The sequence below is a fragment of the Ctenocephalides felis genome, unplaced genomic scaffold (genome assembly GCF_003426905.1).
Source record: "Ctenocephalides felis isolate EL2017-DRISC unplaced genomic scaffold, ASM342690v1 CF-g0.4_SCAFFOLD_01886, whole genome shotgun sequence".
Classification (NCBI taxonomy): domain Eukaryota; kingdom Metazoa; phylum Arthropoda; class Insecta; order Siphonaptera; family Pulicidae; genus Ctenocephalides; species Ctenocephalides felis.
The window spans coordinates 171234267-171258698 of record NW_020538040.1 but is presented as its reverse complement, the minus strand read 5'-3'; the positions used below and the strand labels follow the sequence as shown (position 1 = coordinate 171258698).

The window sequence follows — 24432 nt, the reverse complement described above, 5'->3', positions numbered from 1 at the left end:
AAATCTGTTGTACTTTAAATTTAGTACTATCTCTATTTTTTTAATATCTGCTCCTATTCCATATGGAACATCAGCAAATTTTTGGTAGAACTTAGAACAAATGAATTAAATGCCAATACAGTGATTGGACGTCCGGATAAATCTCTAAAATTTAGTGGTAATTTTTGTAATTGATATATTCTAGATATATTTTTATAGCAAACATAATTTTATGTATTAATTTGGAAATACGAACAAACAACACTCTTTTTGCACTAACTTATTAAATAATAATTTTCACAAACGTTTCGAGACTAGGTTTGTCTCATCATCGGTGTGTTATAATTTAAAATTTAAAATATGAGAACCTAAATTAGCATTATGTGTTATCCGTTACAAGTCGTTTAATATACTGTCTTCTGCCCTGTCGGAGTCCGAATTCTCTACTTAACTGGGCCCTAATCCTTCCTTTCCTAATGATATTGCGTGACTAACCACTTGAGATTGAATAGAGAATTCGATCGACTGCGACGATCGTTGGTGGGGCAGAAGACAGTATATTGAACGACTTGTAACGGATAACACAATGTTAATTTAGGTTTCCATATTTTAAATTTTTACATTTATACACATGATGATGACAAACCTTGTCTCGAAACGTTTGTGAAAATTATTATTTAATAAATTAGTGCAAAAAAGAGTGTTGTTTGTTCATATTTCCAAATTAATATCTATCCACTCAGAATACATTTGTTATAATTTTATGTACTCCAGTATAAAGAAATCAGTATCACCACTAATTCATTAGAAAGATGTGATGATAAGGAATTGTTTTTTCCTTAGTTGAAGAAAGACTAATGATCCACATCGAATACAATTGCCTCAACTTTTACTAATGTTATATTACTAAAAATTCTTACTCAATTCCAAAATGTATTTCGCAAAATTACGTCTTTTAAGTTTTACGATCTGACTGTTATTACATTTGTAAAAGCCATTCATGTTTGCCATTTGAGTTTTAGTGAAATCCATTACCGCCGGAAATAGAATGCAGTTAAAAGCAAATTGTTGTGATATATATGATATCGACTTGTCCGTGGTTCAGTGGCTAGAGCTTTGGACTTGCAACAATAAGGTTAGGGTTAAATTTTTTCGAATCCTCCGCCTAAACCCATAAACATAAAAAACCACAACAGATATTTTGCAATACCATGTTCTCAGACATAACAAAAGCAAAACAGAATTTTGAAATAGTGACCGCAGTTTGTTGTACAATAAACACCAAGGACTTCACCTACATATGTAAATATATTTCTAAAAATATGTTATGTATGAAAAAGATTTTTTAATGATTTTTCCTTAAATATTCCATGTTATTTCAAATATTGAATTGATGTCGGATGTTCTACATTAGGGTTATGTAAATATTAATACAAGCCGACATGTGCTCTCGTTTAATATTCTGTGCGTATTACATTAGCGCTGGGAGATTATAAAAAATTTACAGAGTTTTATAGTATTATAGGTCGGAGTTTCATACTATATTTATGTTCATAATAATTCTGTGAAAATTGGTAACAATTCATCTCCATTTTTAGCTGTTAACGCTGAAAGAGGAAATTGAAGTTACTGTGCCAAGTAAAGTAACTGGATATTTTGTCCTTAGCAGAAATATCTATTAGTGGCATGGTTATTTTCTGTACTGAACTACTCCTGTTCTGATTTTACAATAGTAAAAAAATACTAAAATCTTTGTTTGTTATTATAATTTGAAATGAATTTTAAGTATTTCACAAGAATAATGCTATATGCCAGAAACATTTGAGACAGTTTGAGAATCTGAAATAACATTTAACTCATTGCATAACATAAAGTGAATTCTTGACATTGTTTTTCGGCTGCGTTAGTCTGATGAACTATCATATGTTCATATGTTCAATGATGGTTAGTTCTGTGGTTACACAGCGTTACATTATTAGCATTCAGGTCATTGGAAATAGTCTTCTCCGATACTATATGCTGCTTTCTATTATATAATAATATAGACAATAATGGAGCGCAAATTTGGACGCACTTCCATTACATGCAGAAAGCTGGTAAATTTGGGAAAACTGTTTTCCTCAAAAATTGTTATGAAATAAAAACAAACAGTGCTGCGAAAATTTTGGAGACAGAGCAGCAAACGTGGCTATAAATGATCAAATACATGCTTTATTACTTTTTTTTACTTTTATCTTACCAATCTAACGAGCATCATGATGAGCTGTTCAAATTTTAGTTTGAACTTTAACTTTTGGTAATTATGTATATCTCGCGCTTCTTGAATTTTTTGAAAGTCTAATCTTGACATAATACTCAACAAGTTGTGAGAGATGTCATAATAATTTAAAATTAAAGAAACCTATTAAATTGAAATTTACATTTTTTTTACAAATATTGAAGAAAATATCAAGAATTAATGATCGACTGCAGAAATTCAAGAAAGCTATTCATTTAGGTGAAAACAAACAGCAATAGAATTTGGAATGCGTTTTTTCGGAAATCTCCAAATTAGTATGAATAAATACTAAAAATTTACTATTCATAATACTGCTTAATATTAAAGTTTAACTCCTTAACATAGGAACTATAATATTCTTTTTAAATCCTCATGTTTTATTAACGATGTTAGGTCAAGTTTATACAACAAAATCGCATAGAAAACCAAACAGGATAACTCCTTACAATAACATTTGTAAATGAAAAAATCCTAAAATATCATTTTTATATTATCGGCGTACAATATGAAACATCCTCAAAAAGATTCATCTTCCACTTAAGAATCTTATTTACAGAGGACGTAAAACAAATATTTGCAATAATATTCAATGACACACTCAACAAGTTGAAGAATATTCCAAAATAATTGTTTCTAAAATTATGGATTTAATGAAACAAATTTGAAATTATTCTTATGTTCTCGATAATGAAACTTTAAATTCGATAAGTTTTTTTTGTTTTTTTTGTTGCTTTTTTATTTTTTTTTAATATTTCTTTTAAAGATATTACATAGAGTTCTATACTAGAGATATTTAACATACCTATATTTTTAATATTGCCACTGGTGTTACCAAGTTTATTAAGCAAATGCTAATTTTTAATTTAATGATACAAACTCATAGAAAATATATATTTAATATTTTAATATTTTTGACCAAATTTTATTTATTATTTTTAGACTATTTCCATACAATATAGTGATTTTTTACCATGCAATAATTATATTAAATTTTATTAAAGTTCAGATAATTGTTTTAGTTATCATCGTCTGAAGATAATTATTCATTCAAAATATTAGAGCATGAAAGTGTGCATTTTATATTAAATGAAAGAAAACTTGACAAATAAAACAATACTAAACTGCAACCTTTGTAAAAAAAACTTTATCAAACCTACTAAAAGCTTAATAATGTTCACAAGTATATCACAATTCCACAATCATTCTAGAAAACTTTTCCAAAGTACGTTTTGCGAAGGGTGCTATTTATACCTGAAGTTCCAACCCTTTCGAATAATAACAATAATCTCAAGAATTATAGACTAGGGCTTTCAAGAATATGTACGGAAATAATGATTTCCAACTTTTGGGTGCTTAAAAAGTTAGGCGAATAGGAATAAAAAGTACAAGCATTGTGGTTTCATTGAAAATAATAAATGAGTAGTCATAAAAGTAAATATACATGGTGTAAAGAAAGAAAATTATAAAAATAAAATTAAATGTCTAATTAATACATTATAAATTATATATATATATATATATATATATATAAATTATAATAAGCCTATGTTTATATTAAAATTGTTAAACTAAACAATATTTGCATCTCCAATTAGACCAGCAGTTTCATCTCTATAAATTAAAGCGCAAGCTCACAATTAATTAAAAAACTTGAATATATTGAATTTCTCAATTTCCTAGGTTTAAAAATATTTTATTATTCTTTTATTCCTATTTGATATAGATCGTCTGTAGGGTATGAAACTCTTATACAAACCTTCCTCGGGGTCACCAATTAGGACAGCTATTGGTTCTTGTGATAAACTTTGGTATAAAAATAATTTGATATAAAAATAATTTGGTAGTAATATATTGTCATTAAAATTTGTATTTTGTTTCAATTAAAACTTGTGGAAATTAATGCATATAGAGTCGTGCCCCTACACTCCATTTGTTTCTCTATAAAATTTGTTTTCTCTATAAACTGAAGCCTAAGTCATACAATGAATTTCAAACCTTAACTATATTGAATTTCCTAATTTACTAGGTTTAAAGCTATCTTATTATTCTTTTATTCCAATTACTCGATATAGATCGTACGTAGATTATGATACTCCTATCCAAATCTTTCTTGGGTTCACCAACTAAAGAACAGCTATTGGTAGTTCATGTGATATACTTTGGTATAAAAATAAATAAACTGGATTATGTACAATTATAGACACTGTCATATAATTAAAACAAAACAAAATGTGTACTAAATTTGTGGATTAATTTTCGTGGGAATTAATGAATGTAGAGTCATGCCTCTACATTCCAACATAATCAAATTTGTCTCTATAAACTGAAGCCCAAGCCATACAATTGATTTAAAACCTTAACTATACTGAATTTCCTGATTTTCTAGGTTTAAAAATATTTTATTATTTTTTATTCCTATTATTCGAAATAGATCGTACGTGGATCATGATACTTTACCAAGAAAGCTCATAGCGCGTAGCAGAAGCGTAGCCGATGCGTAGCCCAAGCAAGTTAGAGCTTTTATGACGCGCAGGGAATAGTATCGAGAAAAGCTGTGTATTGCAAATATTTGTGCTACGTCCTCTGTAAATAAGATTCTTGAGTGGAAATCGAAACTTTTCGGAGGTGTTTGATATTGTATACCTTGTTTATAATCTAAAAAATGATATTTTAGGATTTTTTCATTTAGGAAAAGTTATTGTAAGACGTTATTGCTGCTTGGTTTGCTACGTGACATTGTTGTGGAAATTTGATCTAACATAAAATAAAACATGAGTGATTTGAAATAGATATTATAGTTCGTATATTTTGGGGATAACTTTTATTATAAAAATGTATAGGTATTATCGTTATTATATATTTATTTATTTAGGCATTTCGTCTTGCATTTAATTGATCGTTCATTCATTCTGTTGTTTTATCCAAACGTTCCTTTTACGCCTAACTAATTCATTTTATTTAATATATATATATATATATATATATATATATATATATATATATTAAATAATATATATATATATATATATAGGGTGTCCCAGAATTCAACGATCATAGCTATCATAGAAAAGTTAGAAAAAATAACGTAATAAATAATTCTTGCTTGAAAATAATGAGCTTTTGAGTGCAACCCAGAGCTTTGGTGAAAATGCAAACAAAATGTTTTCATTTTCTTATGGTTAGTTTTTTATTAACTTCATTCATTTAACCTTTGGATCTCTAATCGTAAATGACATTTCTAGCCCACAATTGCCAAGATTTCAAAAATTCGGGCTTTTTATTAAACTATGAATTTAATTTTTTTAAATTTGGGTGATTTTTAAAGGCTCTTCTTTTAAAAAATGCACTGAAGTGTGTTGGCAAGTTTCATATAATTGGTGCATTTAATCAGGATAAATTGGTAAAAAATTTCTACTATTGGTAAAATATTCATAAATAAATATTCATCTAAAAAAATAAAATCCTAAAAATAACACGATAACGACGAATGCATTTGGCTCACATTCAGTTCAAATGTTTTTGTCTCAACTTACAACGTACAACAAACATTTGAAAATTTCCGCTTAAAGTCGACCAAAAATTTTAAATTCATAGTTCAATAAAAGGTCTGAATTCGTGAAAACTTGAGGCAATTGTGTCATTGGTTTTGACTAGAAACCATTTAGAAACATTTGTTATGGTTGATAAATTTATGAAATAAAAAATGTAAGGTAGTTCTTTCTATTACATATAGTTTTCTGTCATTTTGTCAAATTCAAACTTTTCTCGAGATTTTAATGATGACTTAATGAAAGGTTTTTGAATTGACCATATTAGTGTAGAAGTTCCTTAATATATATGCTATAGAATTACATGTTGCATCACAATTTAATTAAGACTTCGTTCAAATAGTTTTTGTAATTAACACTGATCATGTGTTCCGATGCATCATATGCATTCTGAACCCGAATAAAATGAAGTATATAGGAATCTAGAATGAATTGGAATTTACTGAAATTTCACAGATATCTACGTTGCATAATAGACAAGTGCTGGTAGATGCGAACCAGATGACAAAATTCACTTACACGTGATTAAAAGGAATCGATAAAATGAAAAAGGATCGTTCTGCACGAACTGTAAGAAAACCTATGTATTTCTATTACGTGCCCTAATACGTCTATTAAGCGAGTTTAAGTAATGGCCCTGCGGTCCATTATTACCCTGGCGAAGCGTTCTACGAATCCTGTTCCCTTCATCTTACTTCCTTTGGCTCGGTTCACTAAACGAGATTTATTGCTAGGCTGTTTATCACAGATCATATAATATTCATTTAAAACGTAAAGATACGCCGATACATATGCATTCCTCCCAGAAATAAGGATAGTTTCATATTTATGTATATTTATACTTTGATGAAGGCTGAACAAATAGATCGAGAAATTGTGCAAATATTTAGAATATAATAACTTACAAGTTTATATATATATATATATATATATATATATACATATATATTAATTTAGAAATATGAACAAACTCTTTTTTACACTATTTATTAAATAATAATTTTACAAACGTTTCGAGACTAGGTTTGTCTCATCATCAGTGTGTTATAATTTAAAATCTAAAATATGAAAATCTAACTTAGCATTGTGTGTTATCCGTTACAAGTCATTCCTTTTACTGCATTACCAACGATCGGCGGAGTCTGAATTCTCTATCCAAGGTCAACTAGGTGAGTCATGAAATATCAAAAAGGAAAGAGAAGGAATAGGGCCCAGTTGAAAAATAGATGTCGCTAAGAAAAAAATATTTTTTTAAAGAAAATGGAAAAAATTGTTTAAAATTATTATGATTAAAAATATATGTACATCTATATACAAATGCATTTCCATAGTGCAAAAAAGAGTGTTGCTTGTTCATATTTCTAAATTAATATCTATCCACTCAGAATACATTTGTTATATATATATATATATATATATATATATATATGTGTGTATGTAATTTTATGTATATTTCTATGCATGAACGACCACGATGATGATCAATGGCAAATAAGGAAGTGAGTGAATAAATCTATTAATGAATTGTCGATCAAATAATGAATGAATTAGCTACTAACGAACTAAAGAATAAGACAAAATAATATTCAGATAATCTAAATACATTTACAGGGTGTCTCAGAACTTAAGGTCAAGCCGAAACGGGGTTGACCTTATGAAAAATTATGAGAAAAATATCTCACGTTGTTCGGAAAGTTTTGGTGCTTTGGTGCTTTGGTGCAATTATCACTATTTTTCGGTTCTTGCGATTAATTTTTATTAATTTTGTTTATCCAAACTTTGGAACCTTAATCGTGAATAACATTTCAAAAGACCATAGCAAGAAATATTAACACAATTGCACTAAGTTTTTAAGAATTAAGACTTTTTGCTGAACTATGAATTTAAAATATTTATAATCGGTTGAATTTAAGAGGCCCTCCTTTAAAAAAAATGTACTGAAGTGTGTTGACAAGTATCATTAAAAGTTGTAAAATGGTAAAATACTTGATAATTTTATTATGAAAAATTTCGTATAATTTCTACATTTCATAAAAACTTAAATTATAGAAACGACCAAGTCAAAATATTTAGTAAACATTCAGTTCCACAATCATCATATCGGAAAACCATTTGCAAACAAATAAGTACTATTGAAATACTTTTCCAATCACACAAAACGAACTACGTATACATTTCCGCATTTTAATCGTCTTATCAAACCAACATCGGAAATAACTTTACATCACCACCCTGCTTCTGCCCCGAAGCGTTCATTTTCATTTTAAATCGTTCTGATCGTGAAAAAAATGTGACCGAAATAAAATATTTTTGGTAAAAATACCAGAACACGCGCTGCCTTCAGAATACATTGCTATCGTTATATAATACACTTATAACGATGATTTGGACGCAACACCCCCGACATAGGGGTGAATGAACTCGAAGCTTAGGGGATGCTGGCTTACCATCAGAGCGAGGGTACGTGGGAGGGTTGGTTTTCTTTCACTCCCCTTCAGCGCGAAAACTCGGTTATACAATACACATGCGTAATGGGAAGAGGACTGATGAGAAATTTGCAGCAGGTTCATTCAATAATGATAAAACAAAATTCTAAAATTTTGTTTTTTTTTTGTTATACATTTCATTAGTAAGATTTTTTAATTCTTGTATTAAATCGATCGAAAGTTAATAAATTTGATTTATACTATATTTTTTAAATTTATGCTAATATCCCAAAGCTCTACATCTATCCTCTTCCTGGCTGAATGCCAAGATCTCCACTAGCTTTCAAAGAAATATATACGATATCTTGTTTCAGTTTTGTTGCTTCTGAGGCGATATTTGATGACTCAAACAGAATATTTTCTACAAATGCATCGCGATATAAATTTTCTTTCCATCAAAAAACAATTATTGAAATAAAAAATTCGCAAAGTGTCAAAACAATAAACAAAACACTCAAAAAACTTGAATGACGTGAACATCATTCCTGGTGTTTTTGTCGGTTTTGATAATAGCTGTTGTTATGATGATAACACGATTATCGTGGTTTTATAGAATCAATTAATACTTTATTTTTGTTCGCAAAAAATAATTAATAGGTGAAAATGTGAATACTTGGCAATTACCAACTTATCATCGTTTATTGAAGTTTTTATTCAAGTTTTTTGTTCAACAGGTTTAATGATAATTTATTTCATTGAAAAAGATACATGGTATTACATTAGACAAGATACAATATTATTTTAACTTGCAAGGGTAAGAAAAAATTTTTTGTTCCTAAATATGTACTCACAATCTTTTTTTTTTTCAAAAAATATAAACTATCAAAAATATGCAGTACCTATATTATATATGTTAAGAATAGTCGATTTTGATGTTGAAACATATGAATTGGAGAGCATGATCAATATAAAAAAAAAAAGATTTTAAAACACCTTTATAATTCCATACATTGCCATAAAAATTTTTATTATAAAAATTATTATAATTTTTCATAATTAAATAAATATTGAATTGAATGTTACAGTATGAAAATGTAACAGTTATGAGATTTGGCTCCAAACAAAGAATCCAAAAAGTAATAAAAACAAAAAAGTTTTTTAAAAACCCATTTCTTCATTTATTTATTGTCGACGTTTCGGAACTAGGTACGTTTCATATTCAGGACATCTGTTAAGAAACATGATCTTGATAAGATTTAAACAAACAATATATTTAAGAAAAGTAGAAAATGGTGGAATTTTTATATAAAATGAGTAAAATTGTAGAATAACATTACAGAAATATGACATTATAATAAAAATGAAAAAAATGAAAATATTAAAAATTAATGAGTGGATTATATAACAAAATCAATATTTCAATTTTATCAATTCAATTCATATATATATATATATATATATATATATATATATATATATTAGGGTGGTCCTTAAAATGGTCATTTTCGAATTTCCTTGCTCCCAGGGGCTCAAATGGTTCCAAATAAATAAAAAACATTTCTCTGAAAGTTTTAGCTCTTAATATTAATGTTTAGATAGAGCGCAATTCAATCAAAGTTTTGTATGGAAATAGCATGGAAAAATTTTGAAAAATTTTAAAAATGTTTTTTAGATGTAATTTAGCGAACAAATGAATGAATAAAACTTATTCATTTGTCGCTAAGTTATACCTAAAACACTTTTTTTAAATTTTCAAATTTTTTTCCATGCTCTTTCCATACGAAGTTTGATTGAATTGCGCTCTATCTAAACGTTAATATTAAGTGCTAAAACTTTCAGGGAATTGTTTTTTATCAATTTGGAACCATTTGAGCCCCTGGGAGCAAGGAAATTCAAAAATGACTATTTTAAGGACCACCATTTTATATATATATATACATATATCTCAGATTGTATTTCCTACCTAGTGAATGCTAAAAATTGCAATATGTACTCCTATGATACAACATCCGTAGGGCGCTACGTTTTCGAAGGGCGATTTGTCCCTTTGCGATTTTCATATAATAGGGCAGTACAGGATTGGGTTTGGAGGGCAGAAGGGTAGAAATGTGAGCTTGTTCTGACAGATTGCCATATGCGAACTCTAATTGCAACCGACAAAATCATGTACAACATTTTGTTTGTTTCATTAATCATTTTTAGCATATACAAAAAATGTAAATGCCAGTAGCCGATAGCATCGTAAAATTGGTTTAGCTATGCAAAATGATTATATTCGTGTAATAAAAATAGATATTTATGACCAAAACAAATTTTATGTAGTTTATAACTTTATAACGTTCCTGCAAAAAATAATATTGTAATATAAATACTTTATTGCCTATCATCAACGGTATTTGCGAAATTTCACATTGATTCGATATAACAAAAATTTGTTTTTGAATAAGTTTTATGGCCGTCGTTAAAAATAACATGGAAGCTTCGTAGCAAGCTTTAAATGAATAAAATTTTTATTCAAAATTGCCAGTTTTTTCATATATATTGCAATAGAATGGCTAATAAAATTAGCATATTACAGACTAAATATCTTATTAAAAAGTAAAAAGTTATTTTCATCAAAATATTAACTCATGTTGAGAGGTACAAAAGTACATTATTTACTTTGTATTTAACAACTATTTTTCAACATATTTTACGATTTGGGTTATTGGCTAGAGCTCTATCTTTTCAAACAGAAGGTGGCATATTCGACACCCCCCTAGGACAACCTGATATCAATTGGTGCGTCAAATTCAAAAATCATCAGTATTGGAGTAATTATTATGATAAAAATATATCAAATATAGATAGGCCAACCGCTAAGAGGTAATATTTTACGATTAGGGTTGCTGGTTAGAGCTCTATCTTTTCAACCAGAAGGTTCCAGGTTCGACACCCCCTTAGAACAGCCTGATATAAACCAATAATGATATGGGCTTTCACTTGGAAATATAGATGGAAATATATTTCCAAGTGAAAACAGCTTTCTCAGACATTGATGCGCCAAATTTAAAAATCATCAATATTGGAGAAATTATAATAAAAAATATATATCAAGTATAGATAGGCCAACCGCTGAGAGGTCATATATATTACGATTTGAGTTATTGGTTAGAGCTCTATCTTTTCAACCAGAAGGTAGCAGGTTCGATACCCCCTTAAGACAACCTGATATCAACGAATAATATCATGGACTTTCATTTGGAAATATAGATGAAAATGTGTTTTCAAGTAAAAACAGCCTTCTCGGACATTGGTGCGTCAAATTAAAAAATCATCACTATTGGAGAAATTATAATAATAAAAATATATCAAATATAGATAGGCCAACCGCTAAAAGGTCATATTTTGCGATTTGGGTTGTTAGTTAGAGGTCTATCTTTTCAACCAGAAGGTTCCATGTTCGACACCCCCCCCAGGACAGCCTGATATCAACCAATAATGACATGGACTTTCACTTGGAAATATATATGAAAATGTGTTTTCAAGTAAAAACAGCCTTCTCGGACATTGGTGCGTCAAATTCAAAAATTATCAGTATTGGAGAAATTATAATAATAAAAATATATCAAATATAGATAGGCCAACCGCTAAGAGGACATATTTTACGATTTGGGTTATTGATTAAAGCTCTATCGTTTCAACCAGAAAGTTCCAGGTTCGACACCTCCTTAAGACAGTCTGACACCAACCAATTATGACATAGGCTTTCACTTGGAAATATAGATGGAAATATATTTCTAAGTGAAAACAGCCTTCTCTGATATTGATGCGTCAAATTGAAAAATCATCAGTATTGGAGAAATAATAATAAAAATATGTTAAGAAGTATTATCACAACAGTTCATAAAACTCTCCTCTTCTGATTGCAGTATAGGAAAAAAAATATCTCACAATATACTTATTTGTCATGAAATCCGTTCGCCTTAACAAAATTTCCTGAACTAAAATATCTCTTATATCATGTTCTTCGAAAAGAACAATTCTATATTTTGTTGGGAAAGCTAGCAAATAGTTCGAAGTGTGTTTTCAAAATGTGCAACACATGTTATGTCTTGTGCAGTCGAGCTTGCTGCAGAAAGGGATGGGAGGGTGCGATGCTCCCGTAGCGACCGACGTCCCGGCGCCTCCAGCTGAACACAAAAAATTTAAGTACTCGGGCGTACATACAAACGCCATCAAAATATATATTTTGAGCTGGGTGGCAATCGATCTTCAGCATACTACATTGTTGCATTAATACCATAAAAAATGTGAAGTGGTGAAAATTGGAAAAGACTAAAGTGCTTCGAATTGCACTCATTTCTACATTGTATTTTTATTTTAGTAATGCTTCATAAAATACAATAAAAAATGATAAATTTTAACTGCAAAACTATAAGGAGAGATTCCACTTTTTTATATTGTAAACAGCAATCATAATTTAATAGGCTAACGGGTGCGTCCATCAATTACGTGAGCCTTAAAAGAGAAGGGGGGGGTGTTGACAAATAATCACGAAATATCACGTAGCGGAGGGGGGGGGGTCTAGTAAAATATCACGTGTATTTATTTTTAATCTCAATTTAAAAAAATCTGAAATTTAAAAAAAATTTCTAATATTGGTGGAGCAGGAGGGTTAATTTTGAATATCACCACATATCAGCATGACGGAGGGGGGTCTAAAAATCCATGAATTTTGCTCACGTGATTAATGGATGCCTAAGAAGTCATATGGTAACCTTTTAATTACATGGCTTTTGGCAAACCAATTGTTGACAATTTTTTTTTGATTTTTTACAATTTATTACTAGGATGAGTCTAATAATGATGACTTTTTTATTGGATGCAACAATGCCGAGTAAAAGCTATTTTCACTTGGAAACACATTTATATATATACTAGATAACCCGAAAGACGTTGTCCTGTACCCATGTCTACAATTCAGAAGTTCTATTTTTTTGAATAACCATTTTTTATTATTTGCTGTCAGAAAGAATTAATATATATTATAGTATCCGCGGTAAAGGTACAATAAATATTTTCAATGCCAAACAATGATAAGCGTTTTTTTTATATTTTTTTCCATATATTTCTACAATCTAACTATATTTCTACAAATAAAAAAATCCTAAAAAATACCCTTAACAAACTTCTAAAAGATTTATCAAAATCCGAATAATCGTTTAGGAGGATTATCTTTTCATACACCATTACAGAAGAATTTTATATATAAGATATATAAAATCGATGTTATTACTGCTTGCTATCAGACTGATCGAGATCCTGGACCCTTCCAATGGAAACCCATATCTTAAATCACTAATTAACGGGAAAGACCATAAAATTCCACTTAATCGAAATTTTCATATTATCCAATTATTCAACTCTTAACCAATAAACTGTGATGGACTTTAGTCGTCACGGACAAGTGGCAGAATTTTGTGCATTGACGAGTATACTCGTCATACGTATAAATCTTTGTCCATGACTTGACTTAGACAACTTTTGAAAGAAGAAAAAAACAATCTCAATATTTAAGATATTAAGGTTAGATCAGAATATTTTGAGCCAATGCTGGTATAAAATAAGTAGTTGCAAACGCAATTGGCATTTCTCCTTAAAACAACATTTTAAGGTGTGACAAAACTGTGCGTTCAGTTCAGTGAAAGCACCTCAATTACCTGGTTACAATTATTTACCAAAGGTGTCATGTTACCATTGCTTCCAGTATGAAACTGAAAGCTAAAAGCAATTGTGCAAAGTTACATCCTACAAATCACATCGTAATAGCAAACAAATATATCATTATTATGCATATTTTATACGATCGTAAATGCCATTGATATTTATAACCTGAACTACCGCAACTAGAACCAACCTGTCCCCTTTGAGCTGATCAGTTCTCAAGGTTTGCAACTTGTTTTCATTGATTTCGCCGTTTTTTGGCCGAGTGAGTTACGGTCAATAAGTTGTTTGATTGTTTAAACAGAAGATTGATACTTTGAACTTATTTAAAAAATAAATAATATTCTTTAGATTCTCTCCTGATCATTCTTTATATCTCTAATTAAAGAACATAATGCTACAAGAAACAATTAATTTAAATTTTAAGTAAAATGAAGTATAGACATAGACCTTATATTATATGGAGTGCGAGTCGTGCGCAAAATAAGTGCTCAAACATAGAAGGCTATGTGACGTCACATGTCTGAGCGAACATTGCCGACGACAATCGCGGACTCTCCCTATTGACGAAATGTCATATGTCATATGTTCTATTTTGATAATATGCTGACAATTATGATGGCTGATAATTTTGTAAGAAATGAATTTAATAATATATAAGAATATTTATCTTAATACTTTATTTAATTCAAATATTATCTGTGGTAGTTTTGTTTCAATAATATAATGGCAATTGTGATAGCTGATAATTCGAAAATAAATGTACATGAAATCGAATCCACCTGTTAAAATGTGTAGATGTTATTAGGCCTATGTTAGGCACGTAACATATGGCACATGACATTTGAGCAATCGATACAGTCCGCGATTGTCGTCGGCAATGTTCGCTCAGACATGTGACGTCACATATATGCGCTATGTACACCGGAAAACATATGAGGACTAGCAGCAGTCCATGTAGTGTAATATCTATAAGTATAGACCATCTTCCATAATTTCTTCTGCAAGGAATTATTCCTTTTTCCCTGATTTTGTACTAAACGTATACATTTCTTTAATTGATTTCGTGGCGAACAGAACAATGCGGCGAACTCATCAGAATAAGTGGTCACTTGCTAAATTGAAAAACAGTGAGCTCGCGAATATAATGTCATGCAAAAATACTACTTACGTAATTATATGCGAAAATATTGTACACTTTGATACGTTATATAATTTATTATACTAATTATGTGAAGTAACGAAGACCATTCATTATTGCAAAAAATGTGCTTTGCTAACTGCTACCTTGCACGACACTGCAGGATAGGTCCGAATTCAACAGTCGATGGAGATGGAACATTTTCCAATTGGAAATTACTTAGCAGGGGAAGTAGAGTTCATAAAATATACTTTGAATTTCTATTTGTGAAGGCCGACAGTAGCAGTAATACGGTTTCGAACCATTAGTCCCGAATTCTGAAATTTCTTACATTTTAATTGAATTCTATATTATACTGTACAAATAATTGCTTTTATTACTCGAATTAAACACGAACTGTACGTAATGCTGGCAACATTTAACCTTATGATTTCAAGTTAATGAATGACATCTATGCTGTACAACTCTTTTTTCCAAAGCTCCAAAAACTGATTGTTTAATTCTATATAATTATTCGACCGTGTTTTAATATCTGTGATGTTCCGCATACAGGATGTCTTAACAAAAAGATTTAAAAAAAATAATTTTACATAAAACTTAAAAAACGCATCAGGAGAACTATACATTAAACTGTCAGAAGTGAATGAAACGTATTAAATTGTCAAAAACGAACTCCTGAAGGTCTTAAAATCATATACGGTTAAGAATTCGAATATACTGTTTAATGGTAATTAATTTCATGCATTTGTGCATAAATGTATGAGGAAAGTCACTACAAAATCTAACCTTAAAATGATAACTCTTACCTTCTGCAGCCACCTAATGGAATATAGATTTTCTTCCAATATTTTGATGTTTTCCGCATACAAGGAACACTTGCAATCTTGATTCGAAATTGATCTGAAATAAATATAAATTTATATCGTAAGTGAAATATAACTATGTGGATTAAGAAATCAGCTTAAAAATTATTTAGTGCAGAAGACAAATTAACTACAATTTATAAATATTCAATTTAATATGAGCTTGAAATGCCAAATGAATCTATTATACATAATCCGCAATATAATTTAACAACTATCTAAAATTGAACAAATTGTTAGTTTTATAATGAAAAAAAAAATATTTTGATAAATATTGACAGGGTAAAAACAACTTTAATAGCTATCCTCTAATAGATATGAATATAATTGAATATGATTTTTAGTCTAACGAGGAGAACCTCAATTTTACTCTTCTGGAATTTTGATGAAACTTAGCATGGTGATAAGATTGATAGTCAAACAAAATATATTAGTTTCAAATATTAGAGACCTATGAGAAGTAGTTGAATTATAAAAATTAATATAAGTTTAGGAAAATCAGCCTGTTTTTCTTTTGCGCTCACATTTATAGATAAGAGTTAAAAATGATCAAGTTCAAATCTCGTGAAGGTATAATTTATTTTTGAAAACTTATTTTTATGTTTGAATAGTTAACCCAGTGGTTTCCAACCTTTTTTCCGCGCCCCTCTGCTCTAATAAAAAAAGTTGTTGCGCCCCCCTTAATTTTTTTCATTTAATTTAATTTTGTAAATACTCAACTGATATTATTAGACTACAAATTAAGATGCAATATTATGTAAAAATATGCATAGAAGCTAATTATTTTATGTTTATTTTTTAATATCGTTTCAAAAATGTTGAGTTATTTTCGATAATAGTATTCTGAAAACAGATGTACGCGCCTCCCTTGGATATTTTGCCATCACCAACATATTAAATATAAATCTGATCATTGATTAAATGAACCATTTCACAATAAAATGCTATAACATATATGTCTATACTATTTCGTTCTTCTCTCGAATCGTTGGCTTTTTAAGTATTTAAACCTACTTGAATGCGGTAATTTTACAATCAAGTAATTTTTACTAATCATTCTAAACATTTCAAGTTTCTGCTGATAAACTATGGAATTATTTACCTATTGATAATAATTAATCGTAATTACTAATGGCTTGAAAAGCGTAATTGTTTATCTTACAATACTCGAGAATGAGTCACAATGAACAACCATACATTATTGATAAAGTAATATCGACATAAACCTATATTAACAAGCTAATAAGGCATAGCAGAACAATAAGCAATATACATAATTCTAGCTTTTATCACATTATAGCCATCGTGACCAGAAATTATTGATATTGCGTCACCGTGATCTTCTCAGTAATACGCGATTACTAAAGAGATAAGTGATAACAATGCGAAACTAATTATCCATTACTAAAGTTCAATACGTCGTTAATAAATAAACAAATCATTTTATTATAATTTGATTTTGATAATATTAATAATGATTTTTATTGTGCATAAGTGCGCTCTGGTAATTGAAATGGAATGCGTGCAGTATAATTTGGCCCAATATAAACGTTAAACAATTCAATTGATTGATACAAGACACACACACGTACACACTCATATATATATATATATATATATATATATATATATATATATAAATTATATGATTGCGCTTTTCACTACCACCCGCATATCTGATTAACCTTATTGAAATTCATATCACTGCATTCTACTTACGAAAATATTAACGATATGTGTAATCATATAAATAAAATATATTACATTGAAATTCCTACATGAAGTGTAAAAATTATGACTATTATTTTTTTACACATTTAATTATTTAATATAATGAGTTTTCTTATTAATTATTTAACATTTATTAATTTCCCGAGTGAGCTTGTTTTCAACAGATAGTCTATTCTGAAATGCCGACGTTTCAAGTCATTCTGAATCACTTGGCACTAAAATTGGAAAAATATATGTGTGTATATAAGTGTGAGCTAAATTTGACTTTTCGTCAAAATAGAAAAAAATCTGTGTGTATATAAATGTGAGCTAAAGTTTGACTTTTCGTCAACTACTGCACAAATTTCAAAAATTTAAAAGCCATTGGATGGAACTTGTTGAAATCTTGTTTCGATTAGTTTTGCGAAATGATCCGCCGAGCCATTTCTTTGTAATTAAGAAAATGTGCAAAACTTTTCATCCACGTTCTTGCCAAAAATTTTGAACCAATTTTGAGTACTGCAAAACAGTTCAAAAGATAACAGTTGGGAATCGCGCTAATTAAAAATTATTAATTACCATTTGACGATTTCTGTGAATGATGAACATGAATTCATCTTATTATCTTAGTAGGCCTACAAGAAGTGAATTACAACAATTCATTAAAATCTAAAAATTTCAACATTCTATCGTTCCATTTTTAAAAGTAGCTAAATCTCAATTCGTATAGATTAAGCCGATTATTATACATCTATCAGAATGCTATTTACTTCTAGTTATCAAAACATTTTCCTTTTTTTTTTAGGTAAGTTCAAATGCTATTAATACAAAAACAATGTACATGAAAATTAATCATATTACATTTCTTTAATCTTCATTATATCAATTAGCCACAAATATTATTTTCATATCCGAAATTATTCGACTTTCTAGCATTATTGAAATTTTATCGTATTTCTTTTTAGCATAGATTATTTGTATTTTCTCATTGAGTATATTTAATTTTTATACCTAAATACTTATTTTTTAATACCACTTTTCTGGATTTATAAAATTTTACAAATGACTTACAGTTGAGAATTTAATGATATAAAATTTTAAGAAGACTAACATAAAGTACATAAAAATCAACCGCATTATGTTTCTTTAAAAAATTCAATCTTTTGGCTTGAAATATGTATGAGTTAAATAATTTTCCAATTGGTTTCGCAGAGCACTTATAAGTGATCTTATGGTGGTACCCAAGGCTGGTCCTGGTGTACTCAGCGCCCGCATGCCAATTTTTTTTCTAGCGCCCCCCCCCCTGCTATTTTAACTTTTTAATTATATGAACATTTACATTAATTTTTAAAATAATTTTTAATAAATCTGGATTTACTACACAAAAATAGATCTAAAATTGCATCGTAATCTTCTAATTGATAACGTAAAAGATGACCCCTTTTATCTATACTGCGTATGTATTTATCTATACTTTCCCACCGTGTATCAGATTATTGTTTTAAAGTTAAATTTAGAAAACATTGTCTAAGATTAGTAAAAGATGCAAAGAAAATATATATTTCTGGAATGATATTGAAAAGACTTGATTATGAATTTCATATCCCAATCTCGTTTTGGCGCCCCCTAAGGTGTGCGCCCGCATTTTTCGCATGCATTGCATTCAAGATAGGACCGGCCCTGGTGGCACCTATATCATTTTTATTATTCGAAGATTTACATTTATTTCTTTTCACAGTAGTGGCCCAGAAGTATTTTTTACTTGAAAACTTATAGCATGTAAGTGTTTGTACAAATCTGTCCGAGATCAAAATCCCACTTTCTGGATTCATTCCATTTTACAGATGAGTCTTAGCCGAGGCCGTGCCCCAAGGCATACACCTTTATCACCGCGAACTCGTCGCTGATAAGCCAGTAGAGATAAATCCACGTACTTATATTTTATATTTGAACAAGCCAATGTGTACATATCCGCTACATTTAATAAATAGTGCTATGTCATGACAAACCCACTCGGCTAAAGATTTCGGTATGCGTAGATTTCCACAATTACTTATAGTTGGAGATAATATCTAGAAAGTTTTGCGGTGTTTTTAATGACCACACACCCTGTAGATGCTCAACAATAATAATTTTTTATATTACAGATAATTGCTTATACATATAAAACTAGTGAGAATTTAAATACAGTCAACTAACTACTAATTAGAAATATCATTGACATAATAGTGATAATGTTCATTAATTTTACCAATTGCCAGCAATCCGTAATTTAATTTTTTTAATCTAATCTTAGGCGAAGTACACCAAAAACATGATTAAAAAGAAAATTGTTACTATATTGTCAATATGGAACATCTATTTCCTATTTTTTTACTTATGATTAAGAACAAGTACTTCGCCCATTTCTAATTTTTGCACCGGAGAAGAACGTAAAAATACAACTAAAAGTTAAAGTGATAAATCAACATGTATTGCCAAGAGTTGACAAGATGACAACTATGTTGGATACAATTTTCAAATGAAAAGGAAACTTTCCAAGAAAAGGGAAGTTGAACTGTGGTGTTTGAACTTTGTCGCTCACTTCGAAATGCTATTGAAGGTAAATATCAATAATATAAGGATCGATTACTTCTAACATTTCGAGACTTCTAACATTGAGTAGCGATCAGAAATTAAGGGTATAACTACGTCGGTTTTATAGATGGCAACCAAAACAGTTGTCTTATCTCTATGTGATGAACTTTATTGTTACAATTTCTGTAATAGTGATTATTTTTTTATTGCTGCAGCAATGCCGGCGAAGAACTATTTTTACTTCAAAACATATTGCTATCTATATTTTCAAGTAAAAACCGTCAGTACTGCTCGACATCAACTTCCCAAGGGTATCCAACCTGGGACCTCTGACCGAAATCCCATAGCTCAAACCACGGGAAGCCCGTAATGAAATTAATATTCATTCAGTTTGGCAAATATTCATCTTCCTCAACTGCATTAAGATGATGTGATTCCGTTACATAATATTTTCAAACAATAGTGAATATTTCCCGCTAAGAACGTGTCCGTGCGCAAATAACAACTTCGACAACTTATGCGACCTTGCGTATAAAAAGAATCAGATAAATGTTATTACAGAGCTATGCTCTAGCCTTGGATACGCTTCATAACAATATATTCAATACAAGTTTTCTCTGAATGATTTCAGAGCATGTAGAGATTATATTTTTCTCTACACAATTACATTATATGACCAGAGCACGAGCTAATAATAAACTGCTAGATTGTGTTCTACGGAAATTTGTGAACTATGAAACAAACATAATCTACTTCCATCTGAAATACATAAGTAAGGATGGATTATATGGCATTTGCCGTGAGATGATCCTTCGAATATTTTATTTAACGAATGAGTCATGATGGACGATTCGAAGTAGTTGCACAGCCGCACCTAAATTTCTGCATTTGCGGTTCAACGGCAGTGACAAATACCTTGTACGTGCAAAATGATATTTTCACGTATAAGTTCATGTGACTAATCCTTTTGCCTTTGGAATTAATAAAACATACAGAAATACTTGCAAGAGTAGATTCATACACATCCACAATTCACAATTACCATGTGGAGAGAAAAGAATGTGGTAAATGTCGTTCTCACTATACTACATTAAAAACATTTATTTAATATCATATTCTTTGTACAAAAATAAATAACTTCCTAACATTCTCCATTAGATTACTGTCCTCCATAGGTGTAATTACAGGTGTGTATTTGATCTTGTCTAAACTATTAGTTTCCTGTAGCAAATTACAATTAAGAGGCGCAAAAGAAGAACTTCCCAGCGCCTCTGTACGAATAATGAAGATATCAAAGTGCGTGCAAAATAATACTCACACCGTGATCCTACTACGGTTATTTGTTGTGAGTCAGAGTTATATATGAACAATAATATAATATATAGGGTTGACAAGTTTTCAGAAGTCAGATTTCGATTTAAGAAAACGCGCGAAAGACTTGCTGAGAGGATTGACTGATATTTGATTTATTCGTAAATGTACCGTATTAACTCACCAGGAATTAATTTGGTATATTTATTATTAATAATTTATTATTTAATAGATATAAAATAATGAACTATTTATTAAAGATCACCAATGCATAATAAATAATTATTTATAAATGTCTGCAATATTTATGCTGCAATTAATTTAATTTTAAAAAATCGAACAAATTAGATGCATAAGATGATTGTTAATATAAGAGTTCACTATTAACTTGATTTTATTAATTATCAAGTAATAACATTCTGAAAGAGAAGTTAAGTTTTCGCCAAAAAATCCGATTTTCTAATTTTATGTTTCAAGACATTCTGAAACGGTTGACACCAAAACCGAGCACCACGATCAGCCGAGCCGTTTCTTTGTAATACAACTGAAGTTAGTTAGTTAGTCAGTTGTGTTACTATGCACAGCGAGCAAACAACACGCAATATAGGAGAGCAATATGTGTTCCTTTAATTTCTCTTTTTATTAATTATTATTAGTTACTAGCAAACCCGACGAACACCGTTTCGCCACCAGAAGATTTCGTGAGAAAGATGAAGAAATTTTTTGTTTGTCTTATATTTGAAAAAAAAAATTGATTTTATTACACAACAGTAATGAATTTATTTCGAATACAAAAATTAAGTGTTTATAGTTGAACTTCTCTAAGTAAATGAAAGTGAATCCGCAAATTATCCATTTCATTGAAGTGCTCTTTGATAAACCACATTTTTTGTTTTTTGGTCTGACGTTAACACAAACAAAGCGGATGGATTTCCAACTCGTGAACAGGCAAGGTATAACTGCCCATGTGAAAAACAATGATTTTCTAAATAATCTATTTGAAATTTATCCCGCAAACACTAAGCGATTGGCCTTGCGACTTGTTATTGCGAACGCAAGACGAACTGGAAATTGCAATCGTTTGAAATTAAACGGAAGACCAGTCGGAATCATTGGTATGTCACTAAATTGCTAGCAATTTTTGATTGAATTGTGAATTTCAGTGCGTGTACATCATTATTCTTTGCGGCAAGAATTGCTCGTTGACTTAACCAAGCATAATTCTCACTAATGTCATTACTCGAATTTTTAATTACGGTGCGTGAAGTTCCAGCAATTTGCATTAAGGCACGATATAGCTATAAACCTTGCGGAGCCCGAGACCTTTCCAACGAATGCAAAATTGTCGAAATCGGTTCGTGCGTTCAGGAAGGAAAACCCGACTTATTTTTATATACATGTAGATAATGTTCTATTGCACAAGTTTAGTGTTTAGTAATTTTTTTTGTGTTTTTCTTGGTTTGATTACTGAATGATGATACCCATTAAGTGTCGAAACTTAAAAAAAAATCTATTTCGATCTTTTTTTAATTCGACGATTGGGTTGCAAAATTCTTAATATATATATATATATATATATATATATATATATAATAAATATATATATATATATATATATATTATTTCATTGCACACAGCCCTAATCCCATTTAATTACATAGGTCGGTGCATGAGTTACACACTACAATTTATCTTCATGCCGAGTTGCTCCGCTAAATTGAGATGGGATGTTTTTTTTATCAACTCTTGAATTTTTTTCTTAAATTCTATTTTGCATACAACGTTTCTAGACCATTGCTCGTAAAGATAACGAAGTGTTATCGGATTATTATCGTATAATATTCAAGCAATTCGGTTGGTTTTAAAACCCACATGACTATTTTAGGAAGATAATGTCTATTAGAAATTTGCGCTATTAGGCGCGACGCTCTGGCGCATCGCATAAGGGCTTTAGCGTGTCAATTCCGACATAAAGAGTCGATTGTAATTGCGATATTGTAGCCCATCGGATTGGACATTCAACTTCCTGCTGTACCTCATTCACGCTTCCTGTATGGAGAACAAATAATATGTGTGCGTATGCGGCTATCGATCGTATTTACAGGTGTATGCAACTTAGTCAATTCCATTTCGACCGAGTATCCTGTTATAATAGTAATATTTGCCATGTGTGCACAATCAATCAACAAACAACTGTTAGTAATAGGAATTTGCAAATGTTTCTCTCTATTTGTCACTCTGATCTAGACTTGTTGGTGATTTTGATAAAACTATCATAGACAAGTTAATACGATGATGATGATGAGAAAAAAGGCTTTTATAGATGAAGCCAATTCATGAAAACATGATATTTGGAATCATTCTACTGTTAATTCGAATCTGCTATCATTCCTGGATTCTACTTCCCCTGACTGCCATTCACCTGTTTGTCCCTCACAGCGCCCAAATATTCCACATGTAATCCAGATGAGACTTAAGTACCTATATGCATTTTTAAGAGCACAGCAAACCCTAAAGCTCACTATCTTAGATATCTAATTTCAGCAACTAAGACCAAATCCCGATCGTTAATCAGTGAATCGATTGGAAGCATTGGTCCAAAAAAATCAGGTCTATGCAAGATATGTTTCTTGACCAAAGACCAGTCAGGATTCTGCATAGTGTGTTTTGGGATTTTGTAGTAGTTCATTTAGTTCGAGTTGAACCAAAATAACTATTCTTACATGGTCCTTTGATCCGATCAAAATAATATTATACGAAATGACAAATATCTGATTTCTTGTTTACCCAAACCTAAACTTATACAAATAAGACGACATTTGGAGGGCTTTTCTTAATTCTTCACAGAAAATCAAAATAGTCGAAATACCAGTGCTTAACTAGTGATGTAAAA

At 30.0% G+C, this 24432-nt stretch overlaps 1 protein-coding gene across 1 annotated transcript in view; it reads right to left on the bottom strand.

Annotated features, from left to right (window-relative positions):
• The window catches only part of LOC113377141, a 642509-nt gene that overhangs the window by 416505 nt on the left and 201572 nt on the right, over positions 1 to 24432 (bottom strand). The gene's annotated exons all lie outside the window — the stretch shown is intronic.